Raw genomic sequence first — 18,713 nt, 5'->3', positions numbered from 1 at the left:
TGCTCTAACTCAACTGTTCCTTCATTCTGGCTGCATGTTTGTATGTCTACAGGGAGCTGGAGATAGCTGTGAACCAGACAATGGTGTCTCTGCCTGTGGAGCTCTTTCCATAGCGAGCTAGGTTAGTTTAGGGTTATATAAAAGTCTCTTTTGTGCACATGTGTGTGTGTGTATGTTCATGTGTCCGTGTGTCCCTCTGCTGGTTCACAGTATGTTTTATGGTAACAGTAAGTTCCAGCTCCCAGGGAGCTTGCCTCACAGCAGCTGGCCCCAGGGGACCAGCACACAAAAGAGGCTTGAATTGTTTCTTGATCCTGGTCAGGTCTCAGGCCCTGGTGGAAGCTTGGTGAGATTTAGAGACTGGAGAAAATGGCACTTCGTAGGAGCTTTTAGGAAAGGATTTCCTCTGGCCTGGAATGCCTGGATTTCTTTGTCTCTCTGGCTTCTGGCCTCTTATGTTTTTTTAGATATCTAAAGAGAGCAACCCTCACCATGGTGCTTTCATTTTGGTTTCCATGGTTATCAGGGGAATTACATTTTCATGATAGCACCAGTAGCTCGTGAGCTGTGTGGCCAGCCACCAGTCGCTCACCCACCAAGTCCTGCTTTCCGGTTTGTTTTGTTTTTCTGCTGTAATGCAGACATATTCTCCCTTTTCTTTTTTTCCTCCTTCCCTTCAACGAATGACAGTGTGAAGAGGGATGGGAATATAGAGATAGACCCGGCCTGAAAGATTGTAGAATCCTTTTGTGACCCATTGCTGTTAGTAGTGATGATGATGATGATGATGATGATGATGATGATGATGATGATGTGCTGTGGCATAAAACTGAGGACATTGCCAGCTGTGAGAGGCAGGAGACTGGACCTTTGGAAAGGTGCAAATGGCGAACCAGCAAGAGCTCAGAGGGAGAGGGACAGTGTCCTGGGCAATAAAGAATGCCTCACCTGCTTTTGAAAGGTGATATGAAAGAAACATGTTGCTTTAACGGGCCTCAGTCACAGGAATACTAGCGAGCACAGCAGCGTTTTGTTCCGTGAGTTTGCCTTAATGGATGAGCCTTCTCTTCAGTCACCTGTCATGGGCTTCCTCTGAACGAGCTACTGCTTTTCCTGTTAGCTTGATGGCTTGTTTCCCAGCTCACCTGATGTAATGGGGTTGTTAACATAAACGGGGACTAGAGAAAACAGCTTTTTATGATCCGTCCGTTTCAGTGGAGATGTTTAACCTGTGTGTCTGATTTCTCAAGTGCAGTCACACATCGCTTTATTTTTCTCAAGTAGCCTATCAAGTGTTCCAAAGCCCTGGTTAGTAAGGATTTTAAGCTTTATGGAAGCCTTTGTAGCCCAAAGGGGTCCTTCCTGTCACTCTCAGATCAAGAGATTGTTATCTCTGACAGCCATGTGGCGTCACCGTGGAAGAGCTGCCCCTCACAGTCCAAGATGAGTAGTGATTGCTGCGCAGGGCCTTTCAGGGACTAGATCCCTGCCGGCAAGATCCCCTGCTTTTCTAGTTCATGCTCACATGCTTAGCTTTGTATTCCCAAAGCACTGCTTGTGGAGCCTTGCATTGAGCTTGCTACTAGGCTGGCTTCTTCTAGACTTCCGGGTCACCACAGATCACCAGGATTCTCCTCCTTTCAGAGGAGGAGAATTCTTTAAAATTCCTTTCTGAATTTTAAGAGCTCCGTCTTCCTTCCGTTCTCTAAGCTTAACCTAAGTCCCTTTGGTAAACTGGTTCTGCTTTGTCACCAGGGTTTTACCTACGCAAAGATTCTCAGGAATTGCAAATTTCAGCAAGATGCCACCCTAGGACTTTGGGTACCTTTTGATCCCTGTTTTTCCAAGTGTAAGAGGGGCTCCTGGGTAATTCTTAGCAATGCATACATCTCTTAAGAGGTGAGTGTTTCCCCCTGCAGTCCTAAGAAGTTAGACAGTTGAAAACACATCCTGCTTGATCTGGGGGCGTACCCTTGCAGTCTCACAGGCTGTAGGATAGGCAGGAGGATCCAAGGTTCAGGTCCACCCAGGCTGCCTGAGACCTTTCGTAAAGAAAAGGGAAAAAGAAAATATGCTTCACTGAAAGTGAAAATGTATTTGCTTTATACGCCATTAGGAATTTGGGAAGCAAGTTTTAAAACTAAAAACAAAGGACTGTGGCCAGGTAAGCTAACACTGTAGTCTCAGCTCTTGAAAACTTGAGACAGGATTGCCTGGGCCTAAAAGTTTAAGTCAGCGTGGCAAGATCTCAACTCAAAAACAAACAAAAGGCTGGTTACAAGTTTGGGGATTTTTTTTTTTTTAATAATGGTTTTTTTTAATGTACTTTCAGTTTTTCTAAGAATCAGTATGTTTATTTCATTATCTTTGTTTTGAATGTTTTTACTCTGAAGATATAGATAGATAGATAGATAGATAGATAAATAGATAGATAGATAGATAGATAGATAGATAGATAGATAGAAGCACAGAAGTAGAGTTTAGCAAATAGTTATGAGGGAAATAGCAATGTGAACACCGCAACCTCAAGAACTGGAACGAGCCTCCTTCAAGCCGTAACCTCCTCCCTGAGAAGCTGCCATCTTGGCCTGTAGATGACCCTCATTTTTGTTTCATCTATTGTGTGTAGGCATCCGACGATGCCATGAATGGTACACAGTACCATTTAGTTTAACTAGTTCGTGTGGGTGAGATCACCCTGTTCACATCTTATGTTTGGCTTCTTTTGCTCGGTGTATCCCTTGGCATGCATCCCTGTGGTAACTTCATGTTGGTTGCTAACAGTATCTGCCGCTGTGAATAGGTCACAGTAAGTTCAGTCATGAACAGCGGATGAACAGTAGGTTGCCAAGAACATTCTCAGACATAGTCTCTCTCATTTGAATTGAATTTACTCATTTGTTTGTTTAGTGGTAGGAGACATGCACAAGTTGGTTCTCCTTTCACTGTGTGGGTTCCCAGGATGGACCTCAGATCATCGGTCTTACCTCATGAGCCCTCTCCCTGGTTTTTCGCAGGCGTATTCTGTTGTGTATACCAACAAACTTCTTCCTAGGTTGCATTAATCTAAATAGAATTGCTTTGTTGTTGATGGTGGCGGTTTTGTTTTTTATTTTCTCTGTTGCTTTTTGAGATAGGACTTACTATGTAGTTAACGCTGGAAGTCAATATGTAACCAAGACTAGCCTGGAACATATAGCAATCCTCCTGCCTCAGGCTTCTATTTGTTGGAATCTACAGGTATGAGCTACTATGCCCAGCTTCTAAATGTCTTTCCTGCTATCAGTTTGTGAGTTATGCTTATTTTCAACCCTGGGAGGTACTTGCCTTGGTCAGTTTATTATTTGTAATTGCTTTCCTGTGTATAGTAGATCTTGAGGCTTTAACTTGCTTTCCTTGGCTATTGCTGATACTGAACGCTTCTTATGGTTAATGGATGGCCTCTTTGTGAAATACCTAAGTCATCAGCCTTGTCTTTCAGTGTGGTTCCACGTTGGCAGGCTTGAAAGTCACTTCATCCACAGATGGTTCAGCTGGTTCTGCAGGTACTTGAAGTTGAACACACACTAGATTCAACACTGTGAGCCACCTATAAATGAAAACATGTAGCGCTTATCTTTCTCGGTCTGGGCTGCCTCACTTAGTATAATATTCTCACTTAGTGTCCTCATCCCTTTACTTCCATTGTGTGGGTACCGTGTTTTTCATTATTGATGACATCTAGGCTGTTTCCCTATCTATTGCCAACAGGGTAGCAGTGAACATGGAAGAGCAGATATGTCTAATAGGGCGTGAGTCCTTTGGGTATGTCTGGAAATGGTGTAGCAGGGGCATGTGCATTTCTAGCTCTTTGAGGAATGCCACCGTAATTTTCACTGTGGCTGTGCCACTTTGCCTTCCCACCAACAGTAAATGAGGGTTTCTCTCTCTTCACGTTCTTGCCAGCATTCGTTAGTCATTCTGACTGGGGTAAATGAAATGCCAAAGTAGTTTTAATTTACATTTTCCTGATGGCTAATGCAAATGTTGAATTCTCTAAAAGATATGTCTTAGATGTTTAAGTTTTGTTTTTTTTTAAGCTGGGTGTGATGATTTTAAGTATGTTCAACATAGTCTTGGGCATTTAGAGGTTTAGGAGGTGTGGCTTTGTTGGAGGAAGTATGTCACTGGAGGTGGGCTTTGAGAATTTAAAGACTCGTATTCTCTGTTTCCTGGTTGTGGTTTAAGATGTAAGCTCTCAGCTTGCTGTCCCAGCCATCACTATACCACCATAGACCCTAACCCTATGGAACTGTAAGCCCAGACAAACTCTCTGTAGTTGCCTTGGTCATGGTGTTTTATCCCAGCAATAGAAAAGCAGCCAACACACTGGATCTCATTATGTATCCCAAGCTGACCTGGAATTTGCTGTATAAACCAGGCTGGTCTTGAACTGACAGGGATTTACCTGCCTCTACCTCGCAAGTGCTCATAAAGACACCTGCTTCCATGCCTGCTTAGTCATTGTCATTGTATTTGTCATCATCACCTTCTTCCTCCTCTTCCTCTTCTGTTTCTCCTCCTCCTATCATATTTAGTGTGTAGTGTGTGTGTGTGCGTGCTCGTGTGGAGGTCAGAAGTCAATTTTTAGGAGCGAGTTCTCGCCTTCCCCCTGTGGGTTCCAAGGATGGAATTCAAGTTGTCAGATTTAATGGCAACTGCCCTTATGAGCCATCTTTCTGGCCTTTGTATTTCTTCTTTTGAGAAGTCTTTATTCAGTTCCATTAGCCAGTTTTTAAAAATTGGGTAATGTGTTCTCTTGGTGTTTAGTTTTTCTGAATTCTTTGTGTAGCCCAGACACCAGTGCTCTGTCAGATGTATATGGCAGGGATTTTCCACACATTCTGTAGGCTGCCCTTTTAGATGACTAACAGTTTCCTCTGCGGCACAGAAGCTTTTCAGTGTCATGAGGTCGCATTGTTGGCTGCTGGGTCCCCATTTAGAAGAACCTCTATCTAAGTATATCCTGCCATATATTCCCTACTCTTTGTGAATTTTCAGAGTTTCAGGTCTAACATGGAGATTTTGACCTATTTGGAATTTTGTGCAGGGTGACAGATAAGGGCCAACTCTCTCCCACAGGACTCAGAACCTCCCAGAAGAGGGAGGACCAGGGTGAAATAGTACTTCTGGGTATGGTAGGACAGGTGTACCCATGAGCCCCTGCAGCTGGGTTGCCTGCACAAGAGCAGGCCAGTCAATATTCCAGCCTGGAGTGGGGAGGGGCCCACAGCCCGCACCTCCAGCTGAAAAGCTAGTGACAGCTTCTGGCTTCTGCTGGTGGGTGGGTCAGTTTACTTTAAAAAAAAAAAAAAAGTCACAAGATAGTGATGGCGGTAGAGCAAGCCTTTAATCCCAGCATTTGGGAGGCAGAGCTAGGCCAGTCTCTGTGAGTTTGAGGCCAGCCTAGTCTAAAACCGAGTTCCAGGACAACAGGCAAGCCTGTTACGCAGAGAAACCCTGTCTTGAAAAGACAGAAAAAAAAAAAAATTAGCTGGGTGTGGTGGTGCTAGGGAGGCAGAAACAGGTGGATCTCTGAGTTCAAGAGATCTACAAAGCAAGTCTAAGACAGCCAGAGATACACAGAAGTGCTGTCTCGAAGAAACAAAAACAAAACAACGATAAGTCACCTCTGGTGGGCGGATGGTGCTCCAGTGGTCTGGCCCACACCCGTGTGTATCCGGGCAACACAGACATCACACCCTCGTGCCTCTGCCTCCTGAGTGCCGGGGCCCAGTGGGTTATCAAAAATAGCTCTTTGGAAAGAAGAACAAGGAGTTAGGTGGAGGGTGAAAGGTGTGTTTGGGAAGAGTAGGGGATGAAGATGGTCAAAATTCATTAGTCTTAGTCACTGTTCTGTTGCTGTGGAGAGACACCATGACCAAGGCAACTCTTACAAAAGAAAGCATTTAATTGAGAGCTTGCTTACAGTTGCAGAAGACCAATCCTTGCTTATCATGGCAGGGAGCATAGAAGCAGGCAGACGAGATGCTGGAGAGGGAGCTGAGAGCTCACATCTGACCTACAAGTTGCAGGCAGAGCGAGGCAGAGACCTGGAGAAGAAGACACACTGGGCTGGCTGCCTGGGCTTTTGAAACCTCAAGCCCACACACAGGGTCACGCTCCTTCAACAAGGTCACATCTCCTTGTTGAAGGAGATATACACACCTCTATACATGTATTACATTCTCAAAGAATTAATAAAAATATTAAAAGGAAAAAAAAAAGTCTCAGGCTAGCAAGATGGATCAGCAGGTAAGGATGCTTGCCTCCAAGCCTGACGACCTAAATTTGGTCCCCAGGAGCCACATGATGGACAGAGAGAACTGACTCCCACAGATCATGCTGTGACCTCCAAATAAATGCTATGACAGGTGCCTTCCTCCAACATAAAGTAAATAAACATTTAAAAAAGAAGAAAGGAAACCTTTTTGTCTCTGAACCCCTGTCTCACTTGCTCTAATCTGGCCATATTCCTCAGTGCCTCAGGGGATCTCTCTCGAGTTTCTCCTGTTTCTGACAAGGGGCACGGATATCTGTCTACTTTAGGTCAAGAATCTATCCCACGTGGCATCTTGCCCTGGCTTGAGGCCCTGTGAATGACAGCCCACGAGGCTAAATGGGCTGGGAACATGGCTTTAAGAACAACGTGCTAGGCTTGATGTCTCAGGTCTGTAACCTCAGCTCTTTGAGGGGCTACAGAAGAGCATCACAAATTCAAGGCCTGCCTGGGTAGCAGAGAGCGGTCAAGAGCAGGCTCGGCAATTCCGTCAGACCGCAGAAGAGGAGGACTGGGGATCTAGCCTAGCATACACAAAGCCCTAGGACCACTGCCAGTACAGAACACAAGCAAATGAAAATGAGGAGGAAATACACGGCTGGGGCTTGCACGTTTAGAAGTAGAAAGTTTGAGACCAGACTAAGCAATATAGCAAGATCCTTTGTGAAAAATCAAAAACAAAAGCGAAGGGCCCGGAGGGGTAACTCAGCGGCCACAAGATTCTTTAGTATTCACAAGGCCCTGGGTTCAAACCCTGATGCTGTGAAAAAAAAATATGCAGAGTAAAAGTGGGCAGAGGACAGAGGGCTTTGGGCTGCTGTGAATCCAGACTTTCTGTCCTGTTGCGGACTGGCATAAGGTCCTTAACGAGCTCACCATTCACTCCCTTATTTGTGCTTGAAATAAAAATACTCCCTAGAATTTGGTATTTGGGAACACGCCCACCCAGGTGAATTTCTGCTGTCAAAGCTGTTTTAATCGCCCTATTCTGAATAAAATAACTCAGTCTCCTTGCCATTTGATGGTCAGGAACTAGAAACCTGCTTACCTCAGTTATATTGATTATTGGGCCTGGAGAAATGGCTCAGCATTTCTCAGTCACTGCTCTTTCTGAGGGCTTGAGTTCAGTGTCCCCTAGAAACTCCGGCTCCAGAGAATCCAACACCTTCTTTTGGCCTCTTTGGGCACCTTTACTCACGTGAGTACAAAGAGACACAATAATTAAAATTAAAATTCTAAAAACAGAAAATTCTTGGCAACCACTGCTCCTGAGCAGGTGGGCAGTCAGCTCCATTCCCTCTGCACTTCAGACATTTTTTTTTTCTTCTTCTTCATAAGATGCTGAGAAAAGAGGCTCAAAATGTGGTGAAGAGGAAATGGAAGGAATTTGATTTAGGAAAACATCGCAGGGAGGAAATCAGCCCATTTGCTGTGTGTCAAGCTCACTGTTAACGGCTTCCCGGGCACCTTTTACCCACCTAACACATCCCTAAGGTAATACTACCTCCATGTTTATAGATGAGGAAGAGCAGAGACCAGTCTGACTCCACTGAATGTTTAATGTCATCAGTAAAGTAGCAGTTACTTGTGCAAATTGTCTCAAGCTGAGCATGATTAAAGAGAAGTGGCGGGAGCGGTTTGTGACAGACGGTGACAACAAGATCTGATTGGGAATGTTCAGATGGTTGGGCTCTGCCCACCAGGCAAGGTGCCTTGGATTTTTTGTAGATGTTGACTTGAAATCCCAAGTCTTGAGATCCTAGCAGAGTGCAGTCAGTCCAGATTAGACGTTTTATGATGCCCCATAATAACTACAGGACCAACTTCGTGGTTTCCACAGTCAGTGAGTGTATGTGTACAGCTGTGGTGGCAAGGCCAGGGACCCTGGGCCATGGCGAGCTGTGAAACCCAACACTGTAAGGAGGGACCTGGGCAGCAGGTGGCTGGTTGTACTACAGGGACTTTGTACCTAGTCCAGATGAGGAATCCATCTTCGCATATATCACTTCCTGATACTGCTGAGTGCTCCCTGAGATGACTGAGGCACCCCGAGAAAAGTAAGCCCTCAAAATACCCTCCTGGTGGGTGTGGTTAATCCACCTTCAATCCCAGCACCCAGGAGGCAGAGGCAGGCAGACCTCTTAAAGTAGAGGCCCGCCTGGTGTACATACTGACTTTCCAAGTCAAGCAGGGCTACGTAGTAAGAATCTGCCTCAAACTTGCCGGGCATGGTGGCACACACCTGTAATGCCAGCACTTGGGGAGGCAGAAGCCAGCCTGATCTACAAAGCCAGTCCAGGACAGTGAAGGCTACAAAGAGAAACCGTGTCTCAAAACAAACAAACAAACAAACAAACAAAAAACAAACAGAAAAAGAAACAAAAACCCTTTCTTAACCTTTCAGGTTTGCTTATTATGTTTGTGAGAATTAGGATTAAGGGCAGTTCAAAGGGTTCCCTCCTGTGTGTTCCTTCCTAGCTGAACCTCAGTGGACAGTCCCTGGGCTGAGAGGGGAGGGCAAAGGGAGGGCCTCTGTGTCCTGAACCCCTCAGAGCCCTTGACTTTGATCAAGCACACAGCGCTCTGAATTATGGCGCCCGATTTCATCACTGAAAATACTGTCTCTCAGGCTGCAGAGAACCGAGGCTTGAAGAAATGATGGAATGCCCATCTTAGACATTTGCAACCTTCAGAGTTTTAAGATTTTTCTTATTTACAGCATCTGCGGATGTGTGTGGGTACAGGCCTGTGTACAGGCTTTTTGTGGCTTGTGTTTCACTCTCTCTTACTTTAGAATGGATTCGAACTAAAATCCACAAAAACAGAGATACCGCCTTTGACTTGCGATCCGAAATCATTAATGTATTCCAGTTGCTCTGCTGTACACTTTGTTCTTATTTAACTGGTGCTTTGTATGCCTCACGGTGTGGGTGGAAAATCTTGTTTTTCTTCTACATGGATACTAAAAGAGGTTTGAGCTGCCCTAGATCCATTGTTCTTATTGATTTTGAAGACTAAATCTAATCTCCCACCGCCTTGAAACTAAGATGCCCTCCTGTAAATAGGAAGCAATTGGGCTTTGTGGTTTGGGTTTTGTTGAGGCATCAGTTCTTGCTCTCCAGCCCAGACTGGCCTCAGACGCATGATCCTCCTGTTTGCCACCACCCAAGCTCTGGGATTGCAGGTGTGCGCACCATGATGGCTATTTTTGTATTATCTGATCATAGAGCATGAAAGCAGAGTTCAGTCGCCCCTCAAGGTAAGCCATCAAGGGGAGGCAGAGGCCAACCTAGAATCTGAAGTCCATTATGTCCTTCTTGTAGGAGTCATTTGACCATGATACGTAGAACATTTTGTGCAGGGACTTAAGGTAGCAGCTCCCCAAATTAACTAGTGGCTCTGGTTCGGGTGTCCATGGGAACCAGCTGACCCTGGAACTGTCTCAGCTAAGAGCTGCCCTCCACTTAGCTGCAGGCTTTCCCTCCGGGTTTTTACTGACACCTGGCTTCTCTACAAACATGCTTCGTTCCTTGGTTGTTTTACTCCTATCCACATTTCAGGGACGTACTCACTCACTCATGAAACTTGCTTTCCATCCTTATCCTCTCCTTTCTAGCAGTGACTTGGGCAAGTCCCTTATCATTTAAGATTTTTTTTCCAGGCTGAGTTAGTTCTTCATATGTATGTAAAATGAAGACAGTACTGCTTTCATTCAGTGCTTCTCAAGATTAGAGTCCACACAAGTTCTTTGGGGGTCTTGTTGAAATGCCTTATCTAGGTCTGGAAAGATGGCTCAACAGAGTACTTGTGCTCTTGGTTGGGGGTAGTGGCATATGCCTGTAATCCCAGCACTCAAGAGGCAGAGGCAGGCAGCCCGGTTTCTGAATCTGAGGCTAGCCTGGTCTAAAGAGTGCCAATTTAAAGACAAAGAAACTAACAATAATAAATATAAATAATAAATCAAGTACTTGCTGCTGTTGCAGAGAATCCCACATTCGGTTCTGAGCACCACACAGCAGCTTGCAACCAACCACCTGTACGCTCAATCCCAGGGGATCTAACACCCTCTTCTGGTCTCTGCACAACCCTCCTGAGGCATACATTTACACAAATACAGCAGATACACAGCTACAAAGAAATATTTTTTAAAATGCCACACCTGATCTAATAAGATGTGATGGCACCCAAGACTTAGTGTTCTAAAAAACCTCCAAAACCTGGGGACAGGTTTTTGAAGGGCTGTGAAGAGAAAATGATGAAATAAAGTAACATCTTATAAATGAAATAAAGTACATTGGAAAAAAGTAACATTTTCTTTGTGACAGAATGTTGCTTGAATGTAGTTTAGGTTGGCCTAGACTCAGTGATGGGTCTCCTGATGGGATTTTAGGTGTGTCTGTCATTCCAGCAGGTTTCTATTCTCCAAACAAGGGTTTTTCTTGAGGCACGGAGGTGTTTCCACTTAAACTGGGTTTTGTTTTGGTTTTGTGATGGATGGCATTGTTTTGGTTAGAGGGGATGTTGTCATTATTTTCCACAGATGAATCTTTGCCTTCTGCTGGAGAGGGGAGCAGGACCCTTATCTCCTTCCCCGCTGAATCGCTGAATCGTGAAGCCCACCCTGTGGTCTTAGACATGGCGAGTGTTGAGCACATACTTAGGCTTTATTTCCTTGTTACTCTGTGTGGTAGTGGGGAGTCTGTAGCAATGATCTGAAGTCTCAGCAGCGTCCGTCCGGTAATGATTTATTCATTCGGTACTAAGCACCTACCACAGGCTGGGCATAGTTCTATACAGATTACACACAATGATATAGAGTTCCTGCCTAAGGGGCTTCCATTCTACTCAGGAAAGAGAGAGAGGAGGAGAAAGTCTCCAGATGGTCTGTTTTCGTGAGTGTCAGGCTAGTTGGGCGTGCTGGGTCAGGCACTGAACTACCCCAGATTCTGAGGCTGGGCTGTCAGGCAACAAACCGAACAGAGCAGAGCCTTCTTTCTAGCACTTTCCACAGTGAGAGTACTACAGTGCTTGAAGGATGTTCTGTCCACTTTCTCCTCTGGAGCCCTGTGGCATGCCCTGTTGGACTGGCTGAGCGCTTGATCGCCAGGCTTTCTCTGTCTTCATTCTGTCACTAGTCTTCATTCATCTCATGCCAGGTCTCTGTTCAAGGGCACTTTCCTAGGGGCCTGTCTAAAATAGTCCCCGGCAGTTGTTCACACATTTGCACACGCAACCCCTGCTTCACTTCTCTGTCGCGTTTGTGTTAACATTTGCTTAATCTCTTGCCTGTTTCTTTATTGCTTTTCAGTACTTGGAACAGTGCCTGGCTCATAGTAGGCAACAAATATTTGTTAGCTGAACATCACTTTTCTTTAAAAGTTGTCAAAATCTGTACACCAGCAGAAGAGGCCTTTGGTGAGAGGTGTTAGTCTCGGTTCAGAGGTAGGGAAAATAGGTGCAGAGAGGTCCAGGGAGTTGCTTACAGCCACAGGGCATGGGGAGCAGAAGTGCATACTTGCTGAGAGCTAAGTCTTGTGGGCTCACCTCCCAGGAGGAAACCTCTGCCCGCTTCCTGAGGTTGGGGATACCATCTCCAGGGGGAGGTGGAAGAGACCATAGAAACCCTGAGGAACATACTAAATATGGAGGCGTTGGGGACCTACTTCAGGACCTATTCCCCACTTACATTGTTTTTCCAGTTCTTACAGACGTCACGCTACAGGTTTACAGGCTCTGGGGACAGTTGTTGCCTTTTAATTACATGCGCAGAGGCCCCAGTGGCAAAAAGGAAAGGCAGCACCTGTAGAACACACTTTAAAAAAAAGAAAACTGTTACCTAGTTAGAGAAATTCCCTTGCTGTTTACATGCCCAGTGGACTAATGTGTAGATCTCGTAAATAAAGGCAAATAGAACAACAGGGAACTGATAGTGGAATAAAAGGAAACCTTTATCTGAGCTTAGAGGGCATCCCGAAGGAAGGATTACGGACCTCAGCCTCACACTAGACTCAGCCCCCTGGAATTGGAGGAAGGAAGGAAGACTCTGGAGGAAGGATAGAAACTGGCGGCCTCCTGAGAGGCCAGCAGCTGGGCACACACTGTTTGCTTCCTCAAGCCAGAATCCGAAGCCTTGCTGGATTCTGCCTGTCTTCGTCTGTTTGCTATTGCTGTAACAAAATATTTGAGCACAGAAGTTTACAAAGGAAAAAGAGAAAGCAGCTGGGTGATGTCGCACACCTTTAATATCAGCACTCAAGAGGCAGAGGCGAGTGGATCTCTGTGAGTGAGTTCAAGGCCACTGTGGTCTACAGACTGAGTTCCAGGACTACACAGAGAAAAGGACAACAAAACAAAACAAAAGGCAAAACAGATTTATTTAGCTTAAGTCGAAGAGCACAGAAGCACATGGGATGTGCCTGTCATCCTAGCTATTTGAGAAGCTGAGATGAGGATCAGTTGAGGCCAAGAGTTCAAGGTTACCTTGTATAACACAGCAAAATCCTATTTCAAAGAGAGGAGAAACAGAGTGAGAGAAGAAAAGAAAAGAAAAGAAAGAGAGAGAAAAAGAAAGAAAGACAGAAAAAAAATCTACGAGCACAGTGCATCTAGGAAAGGCCTCTTGTTCATGATTAAACAGCAGAGGCCAGTGAACTAGTGCCTCATGAATGGCCACTACCGTCATCATGGACATCCTGCTCTAACAACCTCACCTAATGATTAGCTCCCAAAGCCTCTTTAGGCACCCGACATGACATTGGAGATTAGGTTTCTAACACGTAGATTGTTGGGAGGTGTACTCAAATCATTACAGATGCCTTTGCCCTAACCTTCCCAGATAGCCCCACCATCTGAGGGGAAAACATTGGCATTTAATATTTGCAAAGTTGTGACTTCCTGCCTTCGATGTTCTACTCACCGTACCTCTTCTGGAACTCCTTAAAAGACAGCTCTGGTCAGGTGGTGCCTCCCCTGAGAAACCTGCGCTGGAGTTCCAGATGCCGAGTCTGTCTGTCACTCAAGGTCTCTGCGCGTATGGATTGTGTAAGAGTGCAGAGCTGGAGTGGCTCCAGGGAGGCAGAAGTGAGACCAGCTGAGGAAGTAATTAAGAGCTAGCCACCTGCTCAGCTCTGAGACACTCGCTGCAGTCTCTGCGGGATAGCCATGGAATGGGCAAGCTCAGTGTTTCCAGAGCCTTCTCCACGTGCCTTTGGAGCAGAGGTTCACAATCTTCCTAGTGCTGCGACATTCTACCACAGTTCCTTATGTTGTGACCTTCAACCATAAAAATATTTTCATTGCTACATCATAACCGTAATTTGGCTACTGTTACTGTTATGCCAGGTTCACGGGACCCTCAGAGACCACCAGGAGACGACTCGATGCAGTTGCAAGAGAGCTTTATTACGAGAGCGATCGAACTCGGGACCCAAGTCTCACTGGCGCAGCAGTAGAGAAGTGGGACCCCGAGCTCTGAGTGGACAGGATTTTTAAAGGGAAAGTCTGTGAACCGGGGGTTTCCATGGCAGCAAGCAGGGGGGCACAAGCCTTGGCGTTACAGAATTGGGTGAAGTTTAGCAGGGCGGGGTGACCTTTTCTGAGGCACATAATCACAATGGCTAAGGCATATAATCACAATGGCTATTTTTCTAAACCATATCTGAAACATTGGGGAGAATTTTCCCACCCGATTCTCAACCGATTCCCATTGATTATTGCCAGGGAGTTTGTCTCTATTTTCTATGAAGCATTTATTCTGTTATATTTCCTGGAGGCTGTTGCTAGGAGAGTTAACTTTGTTTTCTGCCAGGTGTACATTCTGTGATATTTCCTAGTACCTGAATTCAGTTCCCAGTCAAGATCTTTATTTCAAAATGGAGTTATATTCAGGCTATCTTAAGCTCTTCATTACAAATCGTATAAATATAAATATCCGTGTTTTCCGAAGGTCTTAGGTGACCTCTATGAAGGAAGCATTCAACCCCCCCCAGGGGTCAATGTGGCCAGCCTTAGCCACTTTGTGGGTTCTTCTTTTTGCCACCATTTATCCTCTCCAGTTTCACTAGATGGGAGAGAAAGATGACTAGAGGGGAGAGAGAGATCCCTAAATCTAATTTCTTTCTTTTTGTTCTTTCAGCACAACTACTAACAAACTGCAACTAGTCCCCCGAACAACCACCAACTACAACCCCCAACCACACCTAGGTGGTGGTGGTGGGAGGCTCTAACATTTATACACCCTTTAAAATTTTCCCAGAATTCCAAACATCACACAATCTCAGGAACTTTCTGCCGCTGGCTGAGCCATACTTCTCGTAGAACCATGAAGCAAATCATATGCTGCAGATAGTCCGAAGCAGCCCCATATCCCCATACCTGGGATTAAAACGAAAACATTTTTACTGTATTTCTGTGTTTTTTTTTTTTTTAAAGAAACTGAAATTCCAGAATTGTCACTACAGGTCGTGACCCACAGGCTGAGAGCTGTAGCGCTAGCACTGCCCGAGTGGGAAGAGCTGGCTTTCCCGCAGTAACAGGCTAGACTCAAGTTCTCAGCATCTTCACGAAAAGATTTACATTTTCTGAGACCCTGTCACTCTATAGGCCAGGCTGGCCTTGAGTTCCCAGAGATCCCCTGTCTCTGCCTCCTGAGTGCTGGGACTAAAGGCAAGCAACCCCACTCCAGGATTTTTACTCTTTAACTCCTTATTTACATTATTACTGGAAGAATTTCTGTGTAGGAATCACTGGGTCAGTCTCGCTGTGCGTGGAAGGGGGGTTCTCAAAGCTGTGTCTACATGGTAAATTTACATCCAAGTGTGGAAACAGTTACCCACCTGAAAATTAGAGTGGAGACTTGATGGAGAGTGACCTGCGCCCACTTACTTCTCTGTAACTCATACAGTAAGCTGGGATTTGTGCTCAGCTTTAGATGGGTTTGGCAGTAGTCTTTGAATTGTGGCTTACCTTAACAGGCTTGACAGAATGCTGTCCTAATGATGAGCAACCCATCTGGGACAGAGACTGGCACATCAGGTCTGAAGTCTGTCACACAGTGGACTGCCTGGGCCAAACACTTTTCTGGTAAGCTAGGTCGAAGCTGTGCTTAGCATGACCAGTGGCTACAGTAGCTGTAATTTGGGTGTCTTTTAGCATCACTCTGAGGAACGGGATGTTAGCAATAGATCCTGGGGGCCCTCGTGGACAGATGAGGAAGGCTGTATAAGTCAGGGGTCAGCTCTAGCTCTGGAGCACCCGCCAGTCGTCTCTTGTGGAATTAAGGGACTCCATGGTTAGGCATGTTCGAAAGTGCATTCCTAGTGTCTGGTGCAGGAGCAGTACACCAGTACACGGTGCACTCAGGAGAACCAGTGTGAGAAAGTGGAACATGGAGACGAGGAAAACATGGGTGGAGAAGTAGGTCAGAGTCCCGAGGAATGATCAAAAGGTATTTCCTGTAGATGCAGCAATCGGTCCTGATTCAGATGAGCACAGGCTCTTGGAGATGTTCGCCTGTTTCATATAAGAAATTTATGGGGATGTGGTAGTTCTGATGGTTTTTAAATTGAAGGCACAAATAAAGAAAAGGGAAGTGAGAAGCAGAGAATAGTCTTGTCATGAGCTCTGAGAGGGAAAGAGAAAACATGAGAAAGATAACAGTACGGAGTTGATCAGGTGTGGCAGGGGACTTGGTAAGTGGGAGGAGGAGCCTGAGTCTGAACTGGGAAGCAGAAATGTAATGTGTGAATGACAGGGCTAGGTAGAAGAAATAGTGTGTGATCCCAGATACACGAGGTGGTGAGGCAGGAGGCTGCACATTGAAGGCCTGCTTGGACAGTTTAGTGAGACCTTGTCTCAGAATGAAAAGCAAAAAGAAAACTTGGATTAAAGCTCAGTGGTAGAAGATTTTCCTGGCGTGTGTGTGAGGCCCTGAGTAGAAATCAAATATGGTCAGCTTATACCAAAAGAAGAATATTTATTTATGACAGAGTCTTATAGCCCAGGCTGGCCTTGAACTTCTGATTCTCCTAAGTGCTTGGATTAGAGACTGGGTGACCGTACCCAGTCTAAAGGGGAACTTTTTATGGGGCTTGGAGATTACTGGTGGCAGTCAATGGCCAGGGGTAAAGCTGAGTTTAGAGACTAGCACTATGGCCTGCAGAGAGACTGGGATGCCCCTTGCTTCCAGTGCTTTCTCTGGTTCACTCTCTCCATGAAGCTCATCTTTTGCTTCCTGTCTCCCATGGAAAATGATCACTAGCACCTACTCCAGAGTTTATTGCTTAGAAAAGAAGTTGTTGGTGTCCTGTCCTCTGGAAAGATGCCAGCTACTAGAATAGCAACTCACATGCATCTAAAGAGTGTCTCAGTGGTCTCCTTATATCAGATGCAGCCAGAGGGCTGGCTGCCATTTTGTTCTGTACTTTTCTTCAGAGACCCCTGCCTCTGTAATCATGTGGTATAGATTGTTGGTAAGGGGGAAGAATATTTTCCAGTGGGGCAGCCAGCCAGTAGATAGTTAGGACATTAGGATTACCCCAGGGAGTAGCTGAGCCAGGACCAAAACCACACAGTATTTCTTAGGGAAACAATAGTGATTAGTTGATTTGGGAATGAGAAGGGAAAGACAGATACTTAGGACATCCACACTGCAGGACCATTGCAGCCAAAGATGGCTTTCTCTGTATGGTCCAAACTCTTAGGTAGATCCCGAGGGCATTTCAGGAATCTGTGTTCCATACCACGAGGGTACTTAGACCAGTCCTTCCCTTTTGTTTTCTCTCTTATCTTCATAGTTCATCTCTACTCCTTTCTGCATGGTTGTTAAACTTGTAGTGATTTGAATGCGAATAACCCATCATGAGATTCCCAGTTTAGTGGCACTGTTTGTGGAGGCTTAGGAGGTGTGGCCTTGTTGGAAAAAGTGTGTCACTGAAGTCAAGCTTGAGAATAAGAGTGTGGAAGAAAGCTGTTCGGACAACTGCTCGGACTTCGCAGGCCCAGCCCAAGAGGTTTCAGAGGGAAACAATATTTGCAACTCGGCTAGAGACCTTTCTGTGATATTTTGGTGAAGAATGTGGCTGCTTCTGCTAGGATGGCCCTTTAAGCTTCTCTTACACTATTTAACAGCTTTTCTGGTTCAAAGTTCCAAAGTTTTCCACATTCCTCAAAAAACTAACAAGGTCGGTCTGTCACAGCGACGGTACCAGCTTCTGTATTAGGTGCTTTTCTCTTGCTGTGGTGAGGCACTGTGACCAAGGCAACTCATAAAAGGAAGGGTTTATTTGAGCTATGGTCCCAGAGGGATAATCATCCATCACTATCATGTGGGGAAGCAGGTAGGCAAGATGGCAGGAACAGCTGATAGCTAGCTTAGAGGGAAAGCAGGATGCAGGGAGAGTGAACTCAGAATGTCCTGAATCTCTAAAATCTCAAGACTACCTCCAGTGACATACCTCCTCCAACAAGGCCACACTTCTTAAGCCTCGCCAAACAGTGTTACCAGCTCAAGGGCAAGCATTTAAACATATGGGGCCCCTTCTTACTCAAAGCACTGCATTCCACTCCCTGGTCGCCATAAGCTTGTAGTCATATCATAACACAAAATGCATTTGGTCCGGTTTTCAAAGGTCCCCATAGTCTTTCAGTCTCAACAATTGTTTAAAGGTCCAAAGTCTCTTCTGAGATGCAAGGCAATGCCTTAATTATAACCCCCTGTAAAAGCAAATTACATACTCTCAACATATAATGGCATTGAATATACATTACCATTCCAAAAGGGAAGAGAGGGGGGATAGTAAGGAAATACTGGACCCAAGCCAGACAAACTCCAAATTATAGCTGCACGTCTGACATCAACAGGCTTAGATGGATCCATCCTTCCTGCTTTGCTGCCTGCGACAATACCACAGGTTTTTCTCCACAAGGTGGCGACTCTGGTTGCCAGGAGTTCTGGGATCACGTCCTTAAAGTACCTGACCAAACAGAAGAGACTAACCTACTAATAGAGGAGTCTATACTAGTGACTTACCTTGTCATTCTGACCAAATACCTGACAGAAACAACCGAAGAGAATTTCTTATTTTGGCTCATGGTTTCAGAGTTGACAGTTGCTTTTGACTACATGTGCTTAGGCAGAATATCAAAACAGAGAGTATGTGGGAGAACAGGCTTCGCTGTTTTCGTGTTTTCTAAGACACAGGGCTGCTGCCCTGGAACTCAGCATGTAGACAGGCTGGCCTCCAACACATATAGATCTGCCTGCCTCTAGAGTGCTGAGATTAAAGGTGTGCACCACCACGCCAGACTCATAGAACATGCCATGTGAGTGCAGGTACCTGTGGAAGTCAGAAGAGTGTGGAATCCCCCTGGGGCTGGGATTACAGGTGGTTGTGAG

At 45.5% G+C, this 18,713-nt stretch overlaps 1 protein-coding gene across 2 annotated transcripts in view; it reads left to right on the top strand.

The window, feature by feature from the left end:
- Fbxo10 (F-box protein 10) overlaps positions 1-18,713 on the top strand; it is a 46,018-nt gene that overhangs the window by 1,140 nt on the left and 26,165 nt on the right. The window contains exon 1 of one of the 2 annotated variants that reach the window (XM_055605341.1): positions 7,799-7,813. The exons of the other annotated variant lie outside the window; for it this stretch is intronic. The gene's annotated coding sequence lies outside the window, so the exon portion shown is untranslated. Of the gene's footprint in view, positions 1-7,798; positions 7,814-18,713 lie in introns of those variants that run through there. 2 annotated transcript variants of the gene reach the window in all.

This window comes from Psammomys obesus, unplaced genomic scaffold (assembly GCF_907164565.1).
Source record: "Psammomys obesus unplaced genomic scaffold, mPsaObe1.curated_primary_1811, whole genome shotgun sequence".
Classification (NCBI taxonomy): domain Eukaryota; kingdom Metazoa; phylum Chordata; class Mammalia; order Rodentia; family Muridae; genus Psammomys; species Psammomys obesus.
This window is presented reverse-complemented; position numbering and strand designations above follow the sequence as displayed.